This window comes from Grampus griseus (assembly GCF_964374135.1).
Source record: "Grampus griseus genome assembly, chromosome: 5".
In the NCBI taxonomy this organism is placed as follows: domain Eukaryota; kingdom Metazoa; phylum Chordata; class Mammalia; order Artiodactyla; family Delphinidae; genus Grampus; species Grampus griseus.
Window position 1 is genome coordinate 125,379,119 of NC_138998.1, and position 22,467 is coordinate 125,401,585.

General features: G+C 39.1%; 1 protein-coding gene across 1 annotated transcript in view; it reads left to right on the top strand.

Moving 5' to 3' along the window:
- The window catches only part of LOC309823200 (uncharacterized protein), a gene marked incomplete at its 3' end in the record, with an annotated part of 239,699 nt that overhangs the window by 18,416 nt on the left and 198,816 nt on the right, over positions 1 to 22,467 (top strand). The gene's annotated exons all lie outside the window — the stretch shown is intronic.

Genomic DNA, 22,467 nt, shown 5'->3' on the forward strand with positions numbered 1-22,467 from the left:
CATACAACAAGCAAATAGAAGAGAAAGAGCCTGACACTCCAAGTGCCACAGCAACACTTTAAGTTGGGTTTGTGCCAGCCTCCAGAGCCTTTGCGCTCATACTTTACTCCATATTGGTAAAGCAGCAAGGGAGACCAGGGGGTAACCTTGGTGCCCATATGGAACTGTCCCCAAACACAGGCTGTAAATGCACAGAAGCACAAGAAGGAAGGAGAAGGGCTGTTGCCAATTCTTCCATCCAGTTGGTCCACCTGAGAGGTAGTCTAGTCTTGCTTCTTTAATAGTCAATCCTGTGAAAGAGGAACAAGCAATCTATGACATGGAAAATGAACAGGGAAGAAGGCATGATGAAGCCTGCAAGACATTATATGTAAGGGGCATAGAAAGAAGAAATGGAGACACACTGTGCTATTAGAGAACAGGTGTCAATTAAATAACTAAAGTCTATGGTTCCCAAGTTGCTCTAAGATCATATATTGCTCCTTGGGAAGGGCCATTGCTAAAGTGGGTCCATTGCCATTAATGAAAGGAGACCTTACCCTGGTGAAAGGAAAACTCCCACCTGTGCTGGTAAATCTGCTCTTGACTTACGTGGCACAGAAGCTTCTGGAATTGCTACCATTTGTGACATAAAAATTTGAGTCATTTAAATTTTTTTCTTTTATGAAATAAAAATTTGCATAATCTAATGAAATTTGCACAGTAGCTATTATTCATGGAATGCAATTTCCAGCACTGAATTCCTAGGATAGGCTGCATTTGGAATTTAAAGTTTTATTACAAGCACCATTTAAGCTTTCTGTTTTCATCCGCTTTGTAATTTTTTAGTTGTCCAGTGGTGGGCTACCAAATCACTGCAATTTTATTCAGTAAAATGTCTACATATTGAAAACATAGTTCATGTATGTATTACTAAGACAATAAAACAACCACCAAGCCATAGGAAGTTCTTTTTTTTTTTTTTTTTGGGTCAAATTAAATATCAGGAAAAAACCCTCTGGGAGGCTTGCATGCCCACACCCAGCTACTATGTGTGTTAGCTGCTAAAAGCCACAGCTGCTCCATTTGATAAAGAATTGACCTCCATAGATGGGACCCACCTTCCCGGACGTTGCCTGGAGGGAAACAGCCTTCACCCCCAACCAGGAGCAGCACACACCCACTTGACCGATAAGGAAATATGAACGTCCAGCTCCTTTGCCTCAAGGTGGGACAATGTTTGTGGTGTCACTCTTGTTCCAAAACTATGGGATCAGGCTGAGACTAGACTTCAGCTGAAACCACATCTTTGCTTTGCTTTCCCCCTGTGTCCTATCCTGCTTCCTTCACTTCCTTACAAGTTTCTTCTGAAACACTCCCTCAAAGAATCAGTAACATAAGGATCCTTATCTCAGGCTCAGCTTCTTGGAAACTCAAACGAAGACTATGTGAAAACGCTCACTAGTCCCAAAGTAGGATAACTATTGAAAAATGTTAAAGTGATACAAACCATTTTCAGAGAAAGGACAATTACAAAGTAATAAAGGATATCCATTTAAATATATAAAAATATGCATTGATGTTTGGAAATTTTGACATGCAATGACAGAGTAATGTGAAAATTGTATGCAAGTATTGACATTCAATTAATAGAAGCATAGAAAGTCAAAGGTTAGCCATAGATGACTCCTGTCGAGAACACATGTGTATGTCCATGAACCTGTATTTAATGGCCATAACCTTGTCAGCTACATCCGGTTTGACATGTACAGAAAGATATGTGATAATGGGATTGATTAATTCATTAGTATTATGAATCACTCAAAAACAGAATCTTTTAACACATTTTATTAAAGATTGACTAAAAACTGTTGGTTTGGAGAGGATGAAGATTACAAGTGTTTTAAATTGGTTTCCCAAAGGGCAAGGAAATTGAAGCAATCCTTTTGACCCTAAATGATCAGGGATGGAATACACATCTCGCCTATGGTGTTGTGCTTGGGTGGCCAGTATGGCCAGAGGAGTTTATGTAAGTCCAGAAAAGCATGATACTGGGAAATGAGCAGAAAGGGAAATGCTGAATGCTGAGCCAGGCACTGGACAAGAAGTTCTGTTCTTATTTTTCAAAAGAAAAAGATGATAGATTTGAGATTGAGGATCATTCATTGATTGATTGAACCAGTATTTAGAGAGCACCTCTTCTGTGCTGGGGTTCTGTGCTCGTTGCTGTGGTTCTGTGCTCGTTGCTGTGGTTACAGACATGAAAAGGCAGAAATGACCTCCCAAGCCAAGTTTGCTGTATTGTACTCATTCCTGGTCTGACTTCCATGCTTTTTGCAAATGATTTCTGGAGTTTACAGCCTCGTTCTACATTTGTGTGGTTTCCTAGGGCTTTCAAATATTTAACCATGTCTAAGCTTTTCCCAATTGCCTTAAACTCTTCAGTTAATTCACATTCCAAAATTCTCATAGGGAAAAATGGATCTCTCTCCCTGTGCCCCTAAAAAGCCCCAACCCTACAATTATGATAATTTAATGGTGAATAGTGTTCATTAAATATTCTGTGTCTTAACTGTATTTCCCAGAGAAAATGAAAATGCTACTTATATCTCTGGGAGTCTTATGCTGAGTATTGGCATCCAAGTTGTAAAATTCTTCAAGATTTTTGGACCCAAGAATCCCCACTTGTGAGAGATCGGGCCATCTTGTGTCATGCATTAGAATTTAGTGTGTTAATTTATTTATCCTATTCTGTCCCTAATCCATCAGTATTTCAGTAATCACAGCAACTAGTATTTGTAGATATCTTTTCATTATATCTGGTTTGTCACAACTTTGAGGATTTTATTTAAGTAAATTAAATATCTTAACAGTTAGTATGCAGTTAGGATTCTGAATATGTAGCTAGAATGTAACCTTCTAAAGAACAGGAGTTTGTTCTATTTTGCTAAATAGCTTGTTATAGTTTGATGAATATTTTGACTAACTCTGGAGATGGATTGATGGGGCTAAATTTCCCAAGTACTTTAAAGAAAATTATTTATGATGGCTCTTTCATCTGTTAATGGAAGAGTGCTATCTTTCTCTTAATGATTATAAGGATTTTGTATCTTATTTTTAGAATAGAAATATGTAAATAAAACTTGGACTTTGGGAACCAAGTACTTTGAATTTCCGTAAATGACTTTCTTTTCATAAAACCATACTGCATGAGAACTCACACACTATTGTGCCTTAATTTAGTGTGTAAACAGATTCTTAATATAAGTTACCTTTATTGATGGAATCTTACTAGTGTGTTTGTGCCTGTGTCAACTTAATTCTCATAGAGCCTCTTGGGATTTATGGGTTGTTGGATTTTTAAAAATCCATTGGAAGCAAGTGGATTCTCAATATAAGAGTAGTACCTAATGTATATGTATAACTGATTCACTTTGTTATAAAGCAGAAACTAACACACCATTGTAAAGTAATTATACCCCAATAAAGATGTTAAAAAAAAAAAAATAAAAGTAAAAAAAAAAAAAAAAAGAGTAGTACCTAGTTAAAAGAAAAGCAATATTTTATCTGATGTTACAAAGAGCTCTTCATTTTTAACATTCAATCTCTGAGAAAGTTAACTTATGAGGAATAAATTACATTACTTAGCAACCTTCTATTCATTTCACCACATTGTTAAAAGCTTATATTCTGTAAATAATTCACATAATGAAACAATGGACATAAATTATATACATAAAGAAAGATTAAAAATTCAAATAGTTATAACCTGATTCGAAGGTCATTTTTCTAAATCAGTACGTAGATTGTTAATTTCTAAGAAAATGAATTTCTAAGTAAATTTTTAAGAAAATGAATTTCTAAGTAAATTGTTAATTTATAAAAAAAACTTTGATAAGGTTTTATTTAGGGGTATCTTGAAGTAGCAAAGGTATGTTTTAGAGAAATTCTATATTTTATAGATTTCATTCACTGCTTCTACAATACATATATTTCTACTATGTTTACTGATTGATTGGTATCCTATAAATAGCTTAAATTTTTAACATGCCTCATATTACTGGGGTTGGTCCTCAGGTGTGTATATCAGAAAGCAAACACAGAGAGATGGCTGAAATTGGGCAGGCTTTTATCACTCCTAATAAGAATACATTTTCTTAGCAGGTGCAAAATTGAAACTATAAATTGAGACAACACCGAAATAACAAGTTTGCATATTGTGGATGATTTCTGCAATATTGTAAAAAGTTTCTACAAATTTAAGACAAGATACTGATAATTTGTTAACATGTCTGAGGCCCTATGATAAACAAAAATCCACGAAAAACCACAAAAAAAAACTGTGAGAAAATTTTTAAAAATTTAAGTGGTTGTTTGCAATTTAATTAAGACAATATCTTGAATGAAAATGAAGAAGACAAGTTGAAAGGAACATTAGAAATTGTCTTGCTTGATATTCTAATTTTATAGGAGTGGAAAGTGAGACATGCTGAGCTTAAGTGATTTATCCAAAGTCATGGTTAGATTGTTCCAGAGTCTGCTCCCGACTCTCTTCCAGTCCACTTTCATGCCTGCCACTGCTTCCTATGACAGAAGAACATGTGCCGGATAATCGTAATTGCTTAAGCAAAACCAGTTGGAAAAATAGTGAACTGTAATCACACATGGGCCGAAACAACAGTATTTAGGAGAGGAAACACCATTCTGGAACATCCATCTCAGACTTGGCAAGCTGGAATGACAATCTGCAACTTTATTTTCACCACTTATCAATCACTGGTATAATGAGGCAAATGCTACCAGAGAAATTTAATTACCGAATCAAATTATTTAAAAATATATATACGTTTAAATCTTGTACAAAGGAAATAGGTTGTATTTTCTTCAACCATAAAATTCTCTCCTTCTTCCTTTTGATTTGATGTAAGTCAGTCAAATCTGTATGGAAATAATCCAGAGGGGGCAAAACAAGTCTAACAGATCTCATTTTGCAATACTATGAATCTAAATAGACCTATATTCTACTGAATGATTTTCCTCAACTTCTCCTTAGCAGTGGGTAGAGGGACAGATAATAGCTGGGTCTAATTAAATTTGTTCATTGAGTGCTTTCTAATTTTTTCCATTTCAGTATTTGTATCTTCCTTCTCTGACAGTGAACGGCTCCAATTACACTGAATATGTATACTTATTTGATCACTACATAACCAGACTTCTATTGAGCCTGCTATTCCCTGCTCTGCATGGAAGCTCTCCTCTCTCTCCTTGGCCTCTGACACCCCATGCCAGATCACCCTTCCATGAAGATGCTTTTCACTCTTCTAGGCTATGACACTCTACTCTGGGTAGTGTTTCTACACAAATGTCCTTCTCATTCACTTCAGTTTCTGGCATCCTGAGCTGGGCCATTCAGCTCTCCACACCCCAATCCCTGCTGGCCTGTTTGCCTACTTTGCTGAACCCTATGCCCTACTTACTGGATTTATGATTAAATTGTTCAAGAAGGAAAGGAAGAGAAAGGGAAAACAACTCATTAGATTTTAAAATTAAATGTCAAACTTCTAAAATATTTAAGTGACTCAGTATATTATTAAAGGAGAAGGATGGAGTATATTTCTGGAAAGTTTGGTGGGGTTTTTTTGGTATTAGTTTATAAAAAGAGTGCTGGACAAAGACTAAGAAGACTAAGCTTTGCTCACAAAGTTAATTGCAGCACCTTGGAGAAGAAAGCCTTGATTGATAGCTTAAAGTTGATGGAGGTGAGTGACCAATACAATTTCTGCCACAGACAAAGCTTTAGGACCTAGTTCCCTTCCTTCAGTCAAGATTCACTCAATCATACTTTTTTACCCTTTGCAATGGTTACTTTTTCATTTCTTTGTTACTGAGAAATGGTTCTGGATTTTGTGATTGCAAAGGACCTACTTTTCTGTACCATCAATGTTAATGCTCTTAAATAATATTTTTTTGGACGTGTTAAGTCATTTAAGTCTTTATTTTTAAGTTTTCTAGGTCACAGAGTACCAAACACATTTTATGTGAGGGATGGGGACCCAATTCCTCAAAATATGACTGCTAGTAAGACAAGAACATAACAAAGTTAGCCTCGTCACACAGAAGCAGGTCATGGGGTGTCCAGGTGGAACCACAGGGGTCATTTGTCCAGGGTCCCAGTGTTAACACCCTACCATTTCATGTCCTTGATCAGTGGTCACTTCTTTCCTGAGTATCAGCCTATCTCTAAGATTTGTTCTAGTCAATCAGAACAGAACGCCTTTAATGTGATAAACCCTAACGGCCCCTACAGAATTGTTGCTGTCCGTCATGTCAAGTTCTCCTTTGGAGAGAGTTTTGACTTTATGGATCATTGATTTGATAAACCAGAATGAGCCCTTTACAGCTCTTGTGTTTTGTCAGGTGGCTGGATTTATCAGGGTTGCATGCTCAATGAAACTATCTTTCCTGGAGTCTGAACACGTAGGAGGTGACCAGTGTCTCTTCTTGATGACCTGATGTAGTTACTTGTTTTTGTCCTTCATTCTGTGAAGGAGAGACTTCACTTTTTGTGTTACTATTGGAATACCATTGCTGAGAAATGTGCTTCTGTTTCACTCTGTGGAATGCTAGGAAGTGATTTTTTTTTTTTTTTTTGCTGTACACGGGCCTCTCACTGTTGTGGCCTCTCCCGCTGCGGAGCACAGGCTCCGGATGTGCAGGCTCAGCGGCCATGGCTCACGGGCCCAGCCGCTCCGCGGCATGTGGGATCTTCCCGAACCAGGGCACGAACCCATTTCCCCTGCATCGGCAGGTGGACTCTCAGCCACTGCACCACCAGGGAAGCCCTAGGAAGTGATTTTTAGGCATTCTTCATGGAAATGTTAATACTTATGAGACAAATGGCTTATTATTGAACTTGGAGCTGGAAGACCTGGATTTGAATGCTGACACTGCTTCTTATTAGCAATGTGGTCTGTTTCCTTATTTGTAAAACTGGGTATTATCATTATCTTACAAAGTTTTTTCTGAGCCTCAAATAAAATAATTCAAGAAAGTGCCATGCAAATGCAAGGCATTATTAGTATTTTGTAAAAAGTCATTTCTTTAAAGGTAAAACAATTCATTATAAGGAAAAGTCCAAATGAAAGCAAAGTAATAAATAAAATTATCTTAAGAACTGTTGAGAGAATTTTGGTTTTGCAACTGTAAATTTGTTTTCATATTTAATAAATGCAAATATATTTACTCTTAATGTTTAGTTACTGTAAGCCCTAAAAAGTTTCAAAAATGTTCGCTTCAAAAAGTCATTGCCTTGCTTTGAAAGAAAGTTTAATTTCAAGGACAATATACCTACTCTTTCCCCAAATCAGCTCTAAGCAATAAGTCTAAGAGTATTAACATAAGGGGAGGTGTTAAGTCTTTATTCAGAACGCACAGCTGATTCCAAGTCAGCTAGCATATATTCTAAGACAACGAAAATGAGGAACAATGATTTAGAGACTCCATAAAGTGGACCAACCACTGTAACTCTTTCAACCAATATGTGTTAAAATTCTCTGTCATGGGAGAACTGTATTGGCCTCGGCAGCCTGGCAGACATTTATCTCCCTCAGCAAACCTGGTGTATTAGACAAAAGGAAGAAGTATATTTTGATGGTCATCATCCTAAATAAGGGGACCATGAAAACAGACTTAGAGTCTCCCTGAAAGTCTCCCTGAAAGCAGAGCATGAGACAAATATGTGGGTACACATAGTTTACTTGGGAGTTAATCCCAGGAAGCGGAGGTGAGGGAGTGGGAGAGTGAGACGTGAAGTGGGGAAATGGTGAGTTATTGGACTGGCCAGTTGTGGCCAGTGTGGACACACACTGTGGACAGTTGATGATCAATTCTGTCGGAGCCGTTTAAGAATTCACCTTAGAGATGTTCCAGCGAAGGACAGGGAGGCTGCCTCCATTAATTCCTGTCTCCTGTTGGTTGAGGGCTGCCCCTAGAGGCTCATTTGCTCTATGCACTTCCAAGCTGTGCTTAGTGGGGGGGAGTTGTGGGCTGTGCTGCCTTGTGTGACATCAGAGAAAGCCCCAAATCTGAGAGGTGCCACAGTGTGGCTTGAAATGGATGCTGGTCACTTGCACAGTATTGTCCTGCACTGCTGTGCTGAAATTTGGTGGGCCAGGCGATGTGGCCAAGTGTCTGCTACAAGGAAGAGAAAGCAGAGAGTGTAAGAGAAGTCGTTATGTAATCATTTATTATAGAGGTGAGATAAAGTTGTAATTGTAGGATCACTGGCTGTATGGAGTGGAAAATGAGCATTAAAAGCATTTCTCTAGAATTCACCAGAAGAGAGAATGCTGTGATTCTCATGGTTAATGCTGAGTATCTAAATGGATATATTTCTGTAATGGCTGAAATCTTACAAGCTATTTTTGTTTGCAGGAAACAGGTTTTCAGAAGCACAATGTCATATGTTCTGATCCTAAGTTCATTAAGCAACATCTGATCTGTGATTTTGTTACCAAACAGAAGTTCATGTGCCTGACACACAGTGAGATCAAACAAACCAAAATGTCGGAGTTTGGAGCAGAGAAAGGTTTATTGCAGCCCATGCAAGGAGAACGGGTGGCTCATGCCCCCAAACCCCTGAATGCTTTGAAGGGTTTCAGCAAAGCATTTTTAAAGGTTAGGTGAGGGAGGGGCCTAGTTGGTTGGTGCAAACTTCTTGGTATCAGAATCCTTTGTTCTTGCAGCTGTCCAGGTAGGTCAGGTCATGATGTTCCTGTAAACCTCCAACAAGACAAATGTTAGTCTCTGTTCTGCAACTTTTTATCTCTATATGAATGGAAAAGTGTTATACCCTTAAAGGTCAGAGCCTTGAGAATCGGTGATCCTATGTATTTCAGGCTATAGGCAACATTCTTAACTTGAAGCAAAAGCAATAAAATACAAAGATTAAAGTAAAAGAAACAGATCTAATGTGGTGTCAGATTTGTTCTTCCTTATTACAATTTGCTATCCTGGATGAACCTACCCTCAGAAAGGGAGTCTTCTGTGCAAATAGCCATTTTTCAGAGAAAGTTCCTGTTGCATGGAATACCATATTGGAGTTTTGGTTTGAGGCAGCCTCTTGGGGGGTTATTATCATGTTTCAAACTCATCATACCAGAGAAACCCAAATCATTGTAAATTGAAGGGTTATTAGGTTAATAAGCATTTCACTGAATCTGAGATTTTGAGTGACCCTCATCTAATCTACATCCATTCTCTTAACAGAGGCTCAAAGGAATTTCATAATTTACCTAACATCAGTTTGTGAATGGACAGGCTGGGATGAGCTCCTCTGTCCCTCCTGGAATTCAGTTCAATATTCTGCAACAGCATCTCAGATAATATGCACTTGCCAATTTGCATAATCAATCTTTCACTTCTGTACCACACAGGGTCACTGTTTAAGTACACAGTGATACACTTCCTGACCTTTAGAATTTTAATTCACTGGGCTTAGTGAAATTCCCCAGACACCTTTAAGAACTTCTGGAAAGGAAAATGAATGCAGGCTTTTGGAATGTTTTGAATACCAAAAGCCAAAACTGCACAAGTAAATGACAAGAGTTTAAAAAGAATGCCTTAACAGCTGGCTGAATAAGTCAACCAAAGTTGAAACGTTCACTTAACTTGTCTGTGAAATTTTTCTTCCTCGGAGTGAGGGACTCCTTGGGGGGAAGAGGGTAGCAGGTAAATATTTTCACCTCTTGCTTCCTCTGCAATCAGAATGTGCTGCATAGTTATTCATATGCTCTATATGAACATAACACAAAACTAAACTTTATAATCCTAGGATGCCCATGGTGTGGGATTCAGACTGCCGTGATCATCCCACGTACTGTCAAAGAAACTTCTGCAACAAAATAATGTGCCAGCCTCTGAAGTTAGATTTCATGAAGGTACTTCATGACTTAGGCTTATACTTTTGTTGCTGGGGAAATGGAATCCCTACTGTTGCCAGTGAATTTAAGGTTCTTTCTTTGTCACGAAAGAATTTGGAGACAAAGTGATAGGTAAGAATCAGATTTATTTAGAGGGAAACACACTCCACAGAGTGTGGGCCATCTTGAAAGGCAAGAAGCAAGAGGCAAGAGGCTTCGAAATGTGGCATGGTTAATTTTTATGTGCTAATGAGTGGGACGATTAGTCCAACTATTTGGGGAAGGGGTGGGGATTTCCAGGAATTGGGCCACCGCCCACTTTTTGACCTTTTATGGTTGGCTTCAGAACTGTCATGGCACTGTTGGGTGTGTCATTTAGCATGCTAATGTATTACAATGAGCATATAATGAGGCTCAAGGTCTACTGGAAGTTGAGTCTTCTGCCATCTTGGACCTAGTTGGTTCTCACTAGTTTTCATCATGTACTATGGCTATGTCATTCTTTTAAAGGTTGTGCCCTGCCCCCTTCCCTCCTGTTTCACTACTATTTCCTCCTGTTTGGCATCAGCCTTCCGGCTGATGTCTCCCTGTGGCTAGACAAGGACTTGTCCTGTCCCATTTGGGAAGGAGGTAGAACCTCATTTTCCTTTATACATCTTCTATGATTCACTCAGAGTCCTTGGAATGGTCCTTCCGAAGTATCTTAAGTGAAGAACTAATCCAAACCCCGGGTGTGGGGGGGAATGATGCAGACTCTAAGATGCTCTGGGTCACCTGGATCCAGATGTGGGTGTCTGTGGCAGTGTGTGATGCCCAGGGATGAAGGAGACCTGTTACTGTATTCAGAGCAGCCACAAGCAGCCCTGAGAGTGCATCCTGGCCTCCACTTGAGGGGAAGACATCAGTAGGTAACAGTGCTCCTTCAACTTCTTCCTTCTGCCAGGGATGCCCTTTTCTGGCCACAGGCTCCTGAGGGAAATGAACAGTGAGAGACCCAGGACAGAGAGACAACAGAAACAGTGAAGATTGATGTGGGTGGGCTTCCCTGGTGGCACAGTGGTTAAGAATCCGCCTGCCAATGCAGGGAATGTGGTTTTGATCCCTGGTCTGGGAAGACCCCACATGCTGCAGAGCAACTAAGCCTGTGTTCCACAACTACTGAGCTTGCGTGCCACAGCTACTGAGCCTGCTCTCTAGAGCCCGTGAGCCATGACTACTGAGCCCGCATGCCACAGCTACTGAAGCCTGCGCACCTAGAGCCCGTGCTCTGCAACAAGAGAAGCCACCGCAACGAGAAGCCCGCACACTGCAATGAAGAGTAGCCCCCGCTGGCTGCAACTGAAGAAAGCCCGCGTGCAGCAACCAACACCCAACGCAGCCCAAAAAAAAAAAAAAAAGATTGATGTGGAGCTGTTTCCTGAAAACGTTAACAGAAACTGTAGAGCATGATTTATTAAAACAATCAGTGAAAATGCTTGTATATGGACCTCATGTGTTACAATTATTATTTTTATAATTAATGTTCATATTTATTGAATGAGAGCAACGTACATGGTTAGATAAGTGCTAGAACTAATGCTGGATAATAAACTTTAAAAAAATATGTTCATAATGGAAAATTTCAAACATTTTCAAAGAGAGAGGAGTATAATGAACTCCATGTACCCACTGTTCTCTCCAACAATTATACAATTATCACTCAACAGCTAATTTCATTTGACCTGTACCCACTCTCCACCCATTCTCAAATTGTTTAGAAGCAAATCCCAGATATAATACTTCATCTCCATGAGGTTTATCTTTTAATAGTTTTGATATATTTTTTTTAAAAAGACCTAATTCTAATAAAATTACTACACCTAAAACTTAATTCCTTAGCATCATATAATGTTCAATCTGTGTTCAAAATTTACTAATTTCTCCATAGTCGGTTTCTCTGAATAAAGATCCATGAGACTCACACATTGCACGAGGCTGATATGGCCCTTAAGTCTCTTTCAATGTGGTGGTTCCTAGTCTCTCTCTCTTTTTTATGGCCTTTTTATTGTCATTGTTATTAAAAAAATAGTTTGGTTTTAAAGCAAAACGTTGTCATTTCAGTTCATACATCAATGTTACTGTGATTGGTTTATTCGTGGTAAAAAATGATTAAAGAAGACAATTTAGGTGACATAAACTTTATTTACTACTCCTTTCAGAGAACTGCAGAATGGGACTGAAGGCAGGAAGCTTTTCCAGGATAAAGAATAAAGAACAAGGCAGAGAAAAATAGAAATTATCCGATTGGCTGGGGCCACATAGTCAACCTCATTTGGGGATTGGCTGACCAGATATTCTGTATTTCTGGTCAATGGGAGCATTTATAGGGATGCAAAGGTTATCTGAGTTAAAGTTCCCTGATAGGGGACCCTGGGCAGGAGTGTCTCCATCTTGGACCTAGAAAATTATTTCAACATTTGAAACCTGATTTCATTATGCTGTTGCTCATAAGCCCTGCTTTTCCACCATCCCATATACTCCTGGAGGGCAGTGTTTGTTTTCCTCTGTGTGTGTGTGTCCCAGGCTTATCTGCAGGCATTGCTTCATGGTGAGAATCTTTTCATCTGACCCTGTGTTATAATACCCTAATCATTTTGACTTACAGTTATGGATTAAACTTCATAGTAAACCATTTGTTTGTGCATAGGCCAAAGCAACTACAAGTAAATAAATCGAAGCAGGTTCCCACAGTGGGTAAACGTGTGGGGTTTGGGGCAACCTGGCCCTGAGTTTGAAACCTAGTGACACTGGCTGGCTATGTTCTTTTGGGCAAGGACTTAACAGCACCTGCTTTCGGTTCCCTAACCCTCAAGGGAGTGTGAGGATATTGGTATTAGCTGCCACAGAGCAGTATTGTTGGGGTTAAATGAGGTGATGTTTGAAAATTCTCAGCTTGGTGCTCCCCATGCAGTAAGCACTGAGTAAATGAGAGTGTGATGAAGCTGTGGTACTCTACTCCCACCGTCATTTTGCGGGTATGTTTTATTTTTTACGCTTTTGAAAAAATACAGTTTTAGATTTATAGTGTAACTGAGCAGATAGTACTTAGAGTTCCATACACTCACCCAGCTTCCCATTTTCCCCATTATTTCCCCTATTATTACTATCTTGCTTCCAGGTGGTTCCTTGGTTACAATCAATGAACCAATATTGATATGTTATTATTAACCAAAGTCTGTAGTTTCTATTAGGGCTCCCTTTTTGTGTTGCACAGTTCTCTCGGTTTTGACAAATGTGTGATGTCATGTATCCACCATTACAGTTTCAAACAGAACAATTTCACCATCCTAAAAATTCCCTGTGCTTTACCTATTCATCACTTCGTCCCTCCCCCCAAGCCTTGGGCAGCCACAGGTCATCTTACTATTTATAGTTTTTCCTTTTCCAAAATGTCACATAGTTGGAATTATATGGTATGTATCCTTTGCAGGCTGGCTTCTTTGACTTAGCAATATGCTTTAAAGTTTTGCTTTTTAAAATGCATTTGATTTAGTTATGGGAAGGATTACACAGTGTGTGTTCTATGTGAAGACATGGGAACTGCTTTTGAGTTTCATCCACTTCCCTGACACAATATGAGGCAGATTGGACGGTGTTCCCTTCGAACATTGAGCAGAGGGTAGGAACTGAAAATACCAGGATTCTGGATCCTCTGTAAGTATACTGTTTGTTAAGCTGATGCACATGTGGGTGTAGTGCAGTGGTTCGTATAGCTGGTCTATGACTGGCTGCAACCAGAAAATAAAGAGTCCTCTGGCCCTGGGAGTTTCTAATTCTATGGGGTTGGAATACTTGGGAATCTGTATTTTACTGGGCTCCCCAGGTAATACTTAGAGCCATTTCTTTGTTAGTAAAGTGAACCCTGGCTTTGGCATCAGAGGATTTGGCTTCAAGTCCTCACTCTTCATTAAAGAATGAAACATTTATTTAGCTCCCACTGTGTGCCAGACCATGAGCTAGGTTCTGGGTTGCTATAATGAGGAGGTCAGCATTCATACTTTGCACCCTAATGAGCTTATACTCCAGAAGAGGCAGGCATTAATCAAAGAATCCCATTTATCAATGTTATTCATCCACTCTGCTAGGTGCTAGAAAGAAAATACAGAATACTATGAGAATGTAACAGAAGGGTCTAACTTAGTCTGAATGGGGTCAATGGTTCACTTTTCCCTGAGAAAATGACCTTTGACTGAGATGTTATCTGTGAAGTGACGACAGGATGTCTGCCACCAGGGCACACAAGGTCAGTATGGTTCAGAACACCAGGAGAGAGGGCCGAGGTTGTGGAATTAGCCACTCAGCAGCTGTTCTTCTGCAGACAGACAGCCAGGGGCTCTGGCTCTCCAGCCATCCTCTTACTCAACTGCACTGAAATTTCTCACAAATCTCTAAAACATGTTTTATGATTCAGCCAATTACGTTTATCAGAAGCTCAAACAATCAGGTTGTAAATAGGCCTCTCATAAAGAGTGTTAGAATGTGGTTCTTAAAGCTCTCTCTATTTGGGTGGGACCAATTATTCATTTACGAAAACATATGCATAGAAGAGAAAAGCATCTGATTTTGTATCATGATTACGGAAGAACTGTGTAGTGCTTGAGCATTTATCAAGTGTTTTTACTTGTGGTGTCATTTCTTCTTCACCATAGCCTGAGAGATATGGATTATTACCATATCCACTGTACAGATGTGGAAGCAAAAGCTGAGAGAGATGCAGAACCCTACTGCAGTCACACAGTGAAGAACTGAGTGCAGTGGTTGGCTATAAGTCAATGGCAGCTAGGACCACTTATTACTACCATTGTGTCAGTTTTGAGCCCCAGGTATACGCTCATGTATCGAAAATATACAGTTCAGACACATCGACTTCCCAGGACCTTTCTTCATCCTGAAAGTGAGTTTCTATAGAGGACTGCCTGTGTTTCTTCTCCTACTCTCCAAAGCTAACAAGATCTCCTCAGAAACCTGCAGCTCAGTCCAAGACGAAGCAAAATGAATTGTCCTAAAGTTATAGATGTTATTAAGAGTTCTGCCCATATGAGCTGGAATTTTGCTTTATTGCCTGATAGATCTTTTTTAATATGAACCATATTTCTACTCTTCCCCTTAGAGATTGTTGCTGGAATTGGACCATGTGGGAAGCCCTATAATCAGCAAGGTTTTTTCCTATACATGGGAGACTGTAGGTGACAACATAGGATTGTTTATTTTAGAGGTTGCAAGACTACTTACCTCCCTCCTGATATTTTTCTTCCTATCTTATTATAATGCATGCTGTTTCTAACTTTGAGTCATTCCCTGAAATTTGTAAGGCCTTGTATATAAAAATCCCCTGTAAAATAACACGCTACCTTAAAAAAAGTAACCCATTAGCATCCATTAAGGCTTAAATGTTAATTGTAACCATGAAGTTTGAAAGTTATGGGTAAATGGTTTACTACTAAGAAGCCAAAGGCCTCTAGATATGTCTGAATCCAAGGACAGAGCCAAAGTTTGAATGATTCTAACAATGCAAAAACATCAGTAAATTATGGGATATTCCTCTCCTCCCCTTCATCTTACCCTAAAGTACTACTATTTCATGATATATTTAAGTGTTAATCATGTTGGATACTGTGAGATCATCAAAAATGGTCTAAAATATAGTAAGTCTCTACTGCCTTTTTAAAGCTTTTATGGGAGAACTGGTTTCCTCTGTTTTCCTCTGAGAATTTTGCTTGGCTGTTGTGTCTGTTCTAATGCTACAATAGTTGGTCTTAGGTTTGAACAGTGCGGTGGAACCTCATTTTAACCAAACAATATTTTGGGTATATGACCCCTATTTTAAATTTTTATTATATTTTATATTCTAATAAATTATTCTGAATTTTCCTTCCAAAAATTGAAACCTCTTAAGGTCTAGGTTTTGCCATGTTGAATTCCAAACCCTATTAATTGGCTAAGACTTTCTATGACCTGGTTGAATTGTCAACAAAGGTAGTAGATTTCTGATAAACTGAGTATGTTCTTATTCTCTCTAACAAAAAAGTGGAGGAAGGAACATCTTTGCATGCCCACATCACCTGGCACCATCATTTTAACTTTATTCATTAACTTTATTTTGCAATGTGTGAGACCCAAGGGAAAAATCTCCTTCTCTTAGCCCTAGTTGGGCTTCCAAATAAAATATTAGTCTGTTAGTTCATTTTGCTGTATCACATCAAAGTTTTGTCACGGTGCTGATGCTAGCTAGGATCCTGACCAGATGGGAAATGGATGAAGTGCATTTTGATGGAGGAGACAGGGAAAAATACAGAGCAGGGGAAGAAGGGTTAGGCTGCTTTGGTTGGGTGCCTCAGTTGGTGATCCTCAGGAGCCAAGAAGCTCCAGTTTCCCACATGTTGTTTGGATATTGAAGCTAGAAGTGATGAAGGCATAGGAGGTAGGATACAAAGACCAAATTCTTCCAGTTCACAGCTTCATTTTGAGAACAGCCCAGAGCAAATAAAAGGAAGCAAATTCTTATGGGAATAGAACTTCAGCACTCCTGTTGTAAAGGCCAGACTCATGCAGATATATCCTTGGGATTTTCTTGGTTTTTTATTTTTTTGCGGTACGCGGGCCTCTCACTGTTGCGGCCTCTCCTGTTGCGGAGCACAGGCTCCGGACGCGCAGGCTCAGCGGCCATGGCTCACGGGCCTAGCCGCTCCGCGGCATGTGGGGTCCTCCCGGACCGGGGCACAAACCCGTGTCCCCTGCATCGGCAGGCGGACTCTCAACCACTGCGCCACCAGGGAAGCCCCTATCCTTGGGATTTATCATACGTAGACTTGGTTCCATTTAAGCAATGCTCCAGCAATTCGAGAATCCAGGAAAACCTCAAACACTTTAGACTCAGCTGGAAAGCCTGTGACAGCCACACTGTGAGTACACGCATGAACCTGAGGGCTTATCCCAAACTGAGTGGAGGATCCTCTAGTCCAGTGACTCTTAATCAGTAGGCATTAGACCACCTATGTCGGAAATTGATGTATGTTAAAATGCAGATTCCTCGGCTCAACCTCCGGCCGACTGGAACGAAATTTCCATGAGGGGAGGTCTAAGAATTTGCATGTTCACAAACATGCTAGAACCTTCTTATCCTTACTTACGGCAGATATCCCTGGGGATATGTCAAACCCACCATGTGGGAATGAAGGCAGAACTTTGAGCCTGCAGCTCAAATGGGCTGGGATATTTTTGGTAGAGCTTCTACTATAGATAAAACAATAGTCACATCAGTAGCAAAGGGCTTCAAAAATGTTCCAATGTCCATGGATGGCATAGTTCCCTGTTGTTCTCAAATCCTGATATGTTCTAGAGAAATTTCATTTTTTTCATCAAGTCTCACAGCTAATTAATGTGCTGAGGCTCTGAGTGTACTTGTAGTTCTTGCATTGGAATGTAATCTAACTGAATAAAATTTCATAGAGCTGTTTGGATAACATAGTGCAACAAATAGATTCGTGTCTGTGCATTTACAGAAGTTCACATTTTGCATATTTATATGTTTTATTATTTAACAAACATGGGCTAGGCACTGTCCCAGTGCTTTAATTATAATCTAATGTGATGTTATAATTATAGTATTAAATTATAGTAATTTCATATAATATCATTTGAATACTATTTACTTTTTTTTTATACAGCAGGTTCTTATTAGTCATCAATTTTATACATATTAGTGTATACATGTCAATCCCAATTGCCCAATTCATCACAATACCCCCCCCAGCCCCCCGCAGCTTTCCCCCCTTGGTGGCCATACGTTTGTTCTCTGCATCTGTGTCTCAATTTCTGCCCTGCAAACCCGTTCATCTGTACCATTTTTCTAGGTTCCACATATATGCGTTAATATACGATATTTGTTTTTCTCTTTCTGACTTACTTCACTCTGTATGACAGTCTCTAGATCCATCCACGTCTCAATAAATGACCCAATTTCATTTCATTTTATGGCTGAGTAATATTCCATTGTATATATGTACCACATCTTCTTTATCCATTCATCTGTCGATGGGCATTTAGGTTGCTTCCATGACCTGGCTATTGTAAACAGTGCTGCAGTGAACATTGGGGTGCATGTGTCTTTTTGAATTATGGTTTTCTCTGGGTATATGCCCAGTAGTGGGATTGCTGGATCATATGGTAATTCCATTTTTAGATTTTTAAGGAACATCCATGCTGTTCTCCATAGTGGCTGTATCAATTTACATTCCCACCAACAGTGCAAGGGGGTTCCATTTTCTCCACACCCTCTCCAGCATTTGTTGTTTGTAGATTTCCTGATGATGCCCATTCTAACTGGTGTGAGGTGATACCTCATTGTAGTTTTGATTTGCATTTCTCTAATAATTAGTGATGTTGAGCAGCTTTTCATGTGCTTCTTGGCCATTTGTATATCTTCTTTGGAGAAATGTCTATTTAGGTCTTCTGCCCATTTTTGGATTGGGTTGTTTCGTTTTTTTTAATATTGAGCTGCATGAGCTGTTTATATATTTTGGAGATTAATCCTTTGTCCGTTGATTCGTTTGCACATATTTTCTCCCATTCTGAGGGTTGTCTTTTCGTCCTGTTTATGGTTTCCTTTGCTGTGCAAAAGCTTTTCAGTTTCATTAGGTCCCATTTGTTTGTTTATGTTTTTATTTCCATTACTCTAGGTGGTGAATCAAAAAAAGATCTTGATGTGATTTATGTCAAAAAGTGTTCTTCCTGGGGGCTTCCCTGGTGGCGCAGTGGTTGGGGGTCCGCCTGCCGATGCAGGGGCCGCAGGTTCGTGCTCCGGTCCGGGAGGATCCTGCGTGCCACGGAACGGCTGGACCCGTGAGCCATGGCCGCTGGGGCTGCGCGTCCGGAGCCTGTGCTCCGCAATGGGAGAGGCCACAGCAGTGAGAGGCCTGCGTACAGCAAAAAATAAATTAAAAAAAAAAAAAGTGTTCTTCCTATGTTTTCCTCTAAGAGTTTTATAGTGTCCAAACTTACATTTAGGTCTCTACTCCATTTTGAGTTTATTTTTGTGCATGGTGTTAGGGAGTGTTCTAATTTCATTCTTTTACATGTAGCTGTCCAGTTTTCCCAGCACCACTTATTGAAGACTGTCTTTTCTCCATTGTATATCCTTGCCTCCTTTGTCATAGATTAGTTGACCATAGGTGTGTGGGTTTATCTCTGGGTTTTCTATCTTGTTCCATTAATCTGTGTTTCTGTGCCAGTACCATATTGTCTTGATTACTGTAGCATTGTAGTATAGTCTGAAGTCAGGGAGTCTGATTCCTCCAGCTCCGTTTTTTTCCCTCAAGACTGCTTTGGCTATTCGGGGTCATTTGTGTTTCCACAGAAATTTTAAGATTTTTTGTTCTAGTTCCATAAAGAATGCCATTGGTAATTTGACAAGGATTGCATTGAATCTGTAGATTGCTTAGCGGAGTATAGTCATTTTCATAATATTGATTCTTCCAATCCAAGAACATGGTTTATCTCTCCATCTGTTGGTATCATCTTTAATTTCTTTCATCAGTGTCTTATAGTTTTCTGCAGACAGGTCTTTTGTCTCCCTAGGTAGGTTTATTCCTAGGTATTTTATTCTTTTTGTTGCAATGGTAAGTGGGAGTATTTCCTTAATTTCTCTTTCAGATTTTTCATCATTAGTGTATAGGAATGCACGAGATTCCTGTGCATTAATTTTGTATCCTGCAACTTTACCAGATTCATTGATTAGCTCTAGTATTCTGGTGGCATCTTTAGGATTCTCTATGTAAAGTATCATGTCATCTGCAAACAGTGACAGTTTTACTTCTTCTTTTCCAAATTGTATCCCTTTTATTTCTTTTTCCTCTCTGATTGCTGAGGGTAGGACTTCCAAAACTGTGTTGAATAATAGCGGTGAGAGTGGACATCCTTGTCTTGTTCTTGATCTTAGAGGAAATGCTTTCAGTTTTTCACCATTGAGAATGATGTTTGCTGTGGGTTTGTCATATATGGCCTTTATTATGTTGAGGTAGGTTCCCTCTATGCCCACTTTCTGGAGAGTTTTTTATCATAAATCGGTGTTGAATTTTGTCAAAAGCTTTTTCTGCATCTATTGAGATGATCATATGGTTTTTATTCTTCAATTTGTTAATATGGTGTATCACATTGATTGATTTGCATATATTGAAGAATCCTTGCATCCCTGGGATAAATTCCACTTGATCATGGTGTATGATCCTTTTAATGTGCTGTTGGATTCTGTTTGCTAGTATTTTGTTGAGGATTTTTGCATCTATATTCATCAGTGATATTGGTCTGTAATTTTCTTTTCTTGTAGTATCTTTGTCTGGTTTTGGTATCAGGGTGATGCTGGCCTCATAGAATGAGTTTGGAAGTGTTACTTCCTCTGCAATTTTTTGGAAGAGTTTGAGAAGGATGGGTGTTAGCTCTTCCCTAAATGTTTAATAGAATTCACCTGTGAAGCCATCTGGTCCTGGACTTTTGTTTGTTGGAAGATTTTTAATCACAGTTTCAATTTCATTACTTGTGATTGGCCTGTTCATATTTTCTATTTCTTCCTGGTTCAGTCTTGGAAGTTTATACCTTTCTAAGAATTTGTCCATTTCATTGAGGTTGTCCATTTTATTGGCATAGAGTTGCTTGCAGTAGTCTCTTAGGATGCTTTGTATTTCTGCAGTGTCTGTTGTAACTTCTCCTTTTTCATTTCTAATTTTATTGATTTGAGTCCTCCCCCTGTTTTTCTTGATGGGTCTGGCTAATGATTTATCAATTTTGTTTATCTTCCCAAAGAACCAGCTTTTAGTTTTATTGATCTTTGCTATTGTTTTCTTTGTTTCTATTTCATTTATTTCTGCTCTGATCTTTATGATTTCTTTCCTTCTGCTAAATTTGGGTTTTGTTTTTTCTTCTTTCTCTATTTCCTTTAGGTGTAAGGTTAGATTGTTTATTTGAGATTTTTCTTGTTTCTTGAGGTAGGCTTGTATAGCTATAAACTTCCCTCTTAGAACTGCTTTTGCTGCATCCCATAAGTTTTGGATTGTTTTGTTTTCATTGTCATTTGTCTCTAGGTATTTTTTGAATTCCTCTTTGATTTCTTCAGTGATCTCTTGGCTATTTAGTAGCGTATTGTTTAGCCTCCATGTGTTTGTGTTTTTTACGTTTTTTTCCCCTGTAATTCATTTCTAATCTTATAGCATTGTGGTCAGAAAAGGTGCTTGATATGATTTCAATTTTCTTAAATTTACTGTGGCTCAATTTGTGACCCAAAATGTGATCTATCCTGGAGAATGTTCCATGCGCACGTGGGAAGAAAGTGTAATCTGATGTTTTTGGATGGAATGTCCTATAAATATCAATTAAATCTATCTGATCTATTGTGTCATTTAAAGCTTCTGTTTCCTCATTTATTTTCATTTTGGTTGATCTGTCCATTGATGTAAGTGAGGTGTTAAAGTCCCCTCTATTATTATGTTACTGTTGATTTCCTGTTTTACAGCTGTTAGCAGTTGCCTTATATAGGTTCCAGTGACCTCCTGCTTGAGTTTGATTAATGTACTAGAGCAGCACAGAACTCAGGGAAACATTTTACTTACTAGATTACCTGTTTATTTTATAAGGATATAACTCAAGAAGAGCCTGATGGAAGAGATGAATAGGGCAAGGAAAGGGGAAAGGGTGAGAAGCTTCTATGCCCTCACTGAGGGCCACTCTCCCCAAATCTGTACGTGTTCACCAACCCAGTAGCTCTCCCAACCCTGTCCTTTTGGGGTTTTATGGAGGCTTAATTACCTAGGCATGGTTGATTAAATCATTGGCCATTGATGACTGAACTTAATCTCCAGCCCTTCTCCCCTCCTGGGGTGGTGAGGCTGAAAGTTCCTAGGCTCTAATCATATGGTTGGTTCCCCTGGCAACCAGGCCCCATCTTTAGGTGCTTTGCACAAGTCACCTCATTTACATAACAAAACACCTTTAGGAAATTCTGAGAGTTTTAGGAGCTCTGTGTTAGAAACAGGGACTAAGACCAAAAATATATTTATTTATTTTTTTTTTTTTTGAGAAAGTAGTAAGGATTTTTGTTGCCAAAACAAGTTAAGAGAAACAAGCATAACAGAAGACACAAATCAATTAATTGCTCTGATCATTTTAGACTCCAGGGCATCTCTGTGGGAAGATCAGCTCAGCTCCTTGTGTAGACACCATACTGTCCAAAGCAAAGGACAGCAGGAATTTGAGACAGTGTTCAAGACAATGATTGAACATGTACACAGTGAGGAGAAACAAAAAGGTGGTTTCCCTAGTTCCTTTCCTCAGTGAGGTACGTGTTTATAAAGGTATGAGGCTCATTTAGGGGGAAAATGATTGCATACAGAAAATTTTTTAATTCTTCCACCTCCCAGGAAAAAAATTTTCAGGCCCTGGCTGAACAAGAAACTCAAAATAAGGTGACACTAGTTTCATATGAACCGCAAGACTATACTCAAACTGCAGTTGCTGCCTCCTTTAAGAAAGGTTAACATCC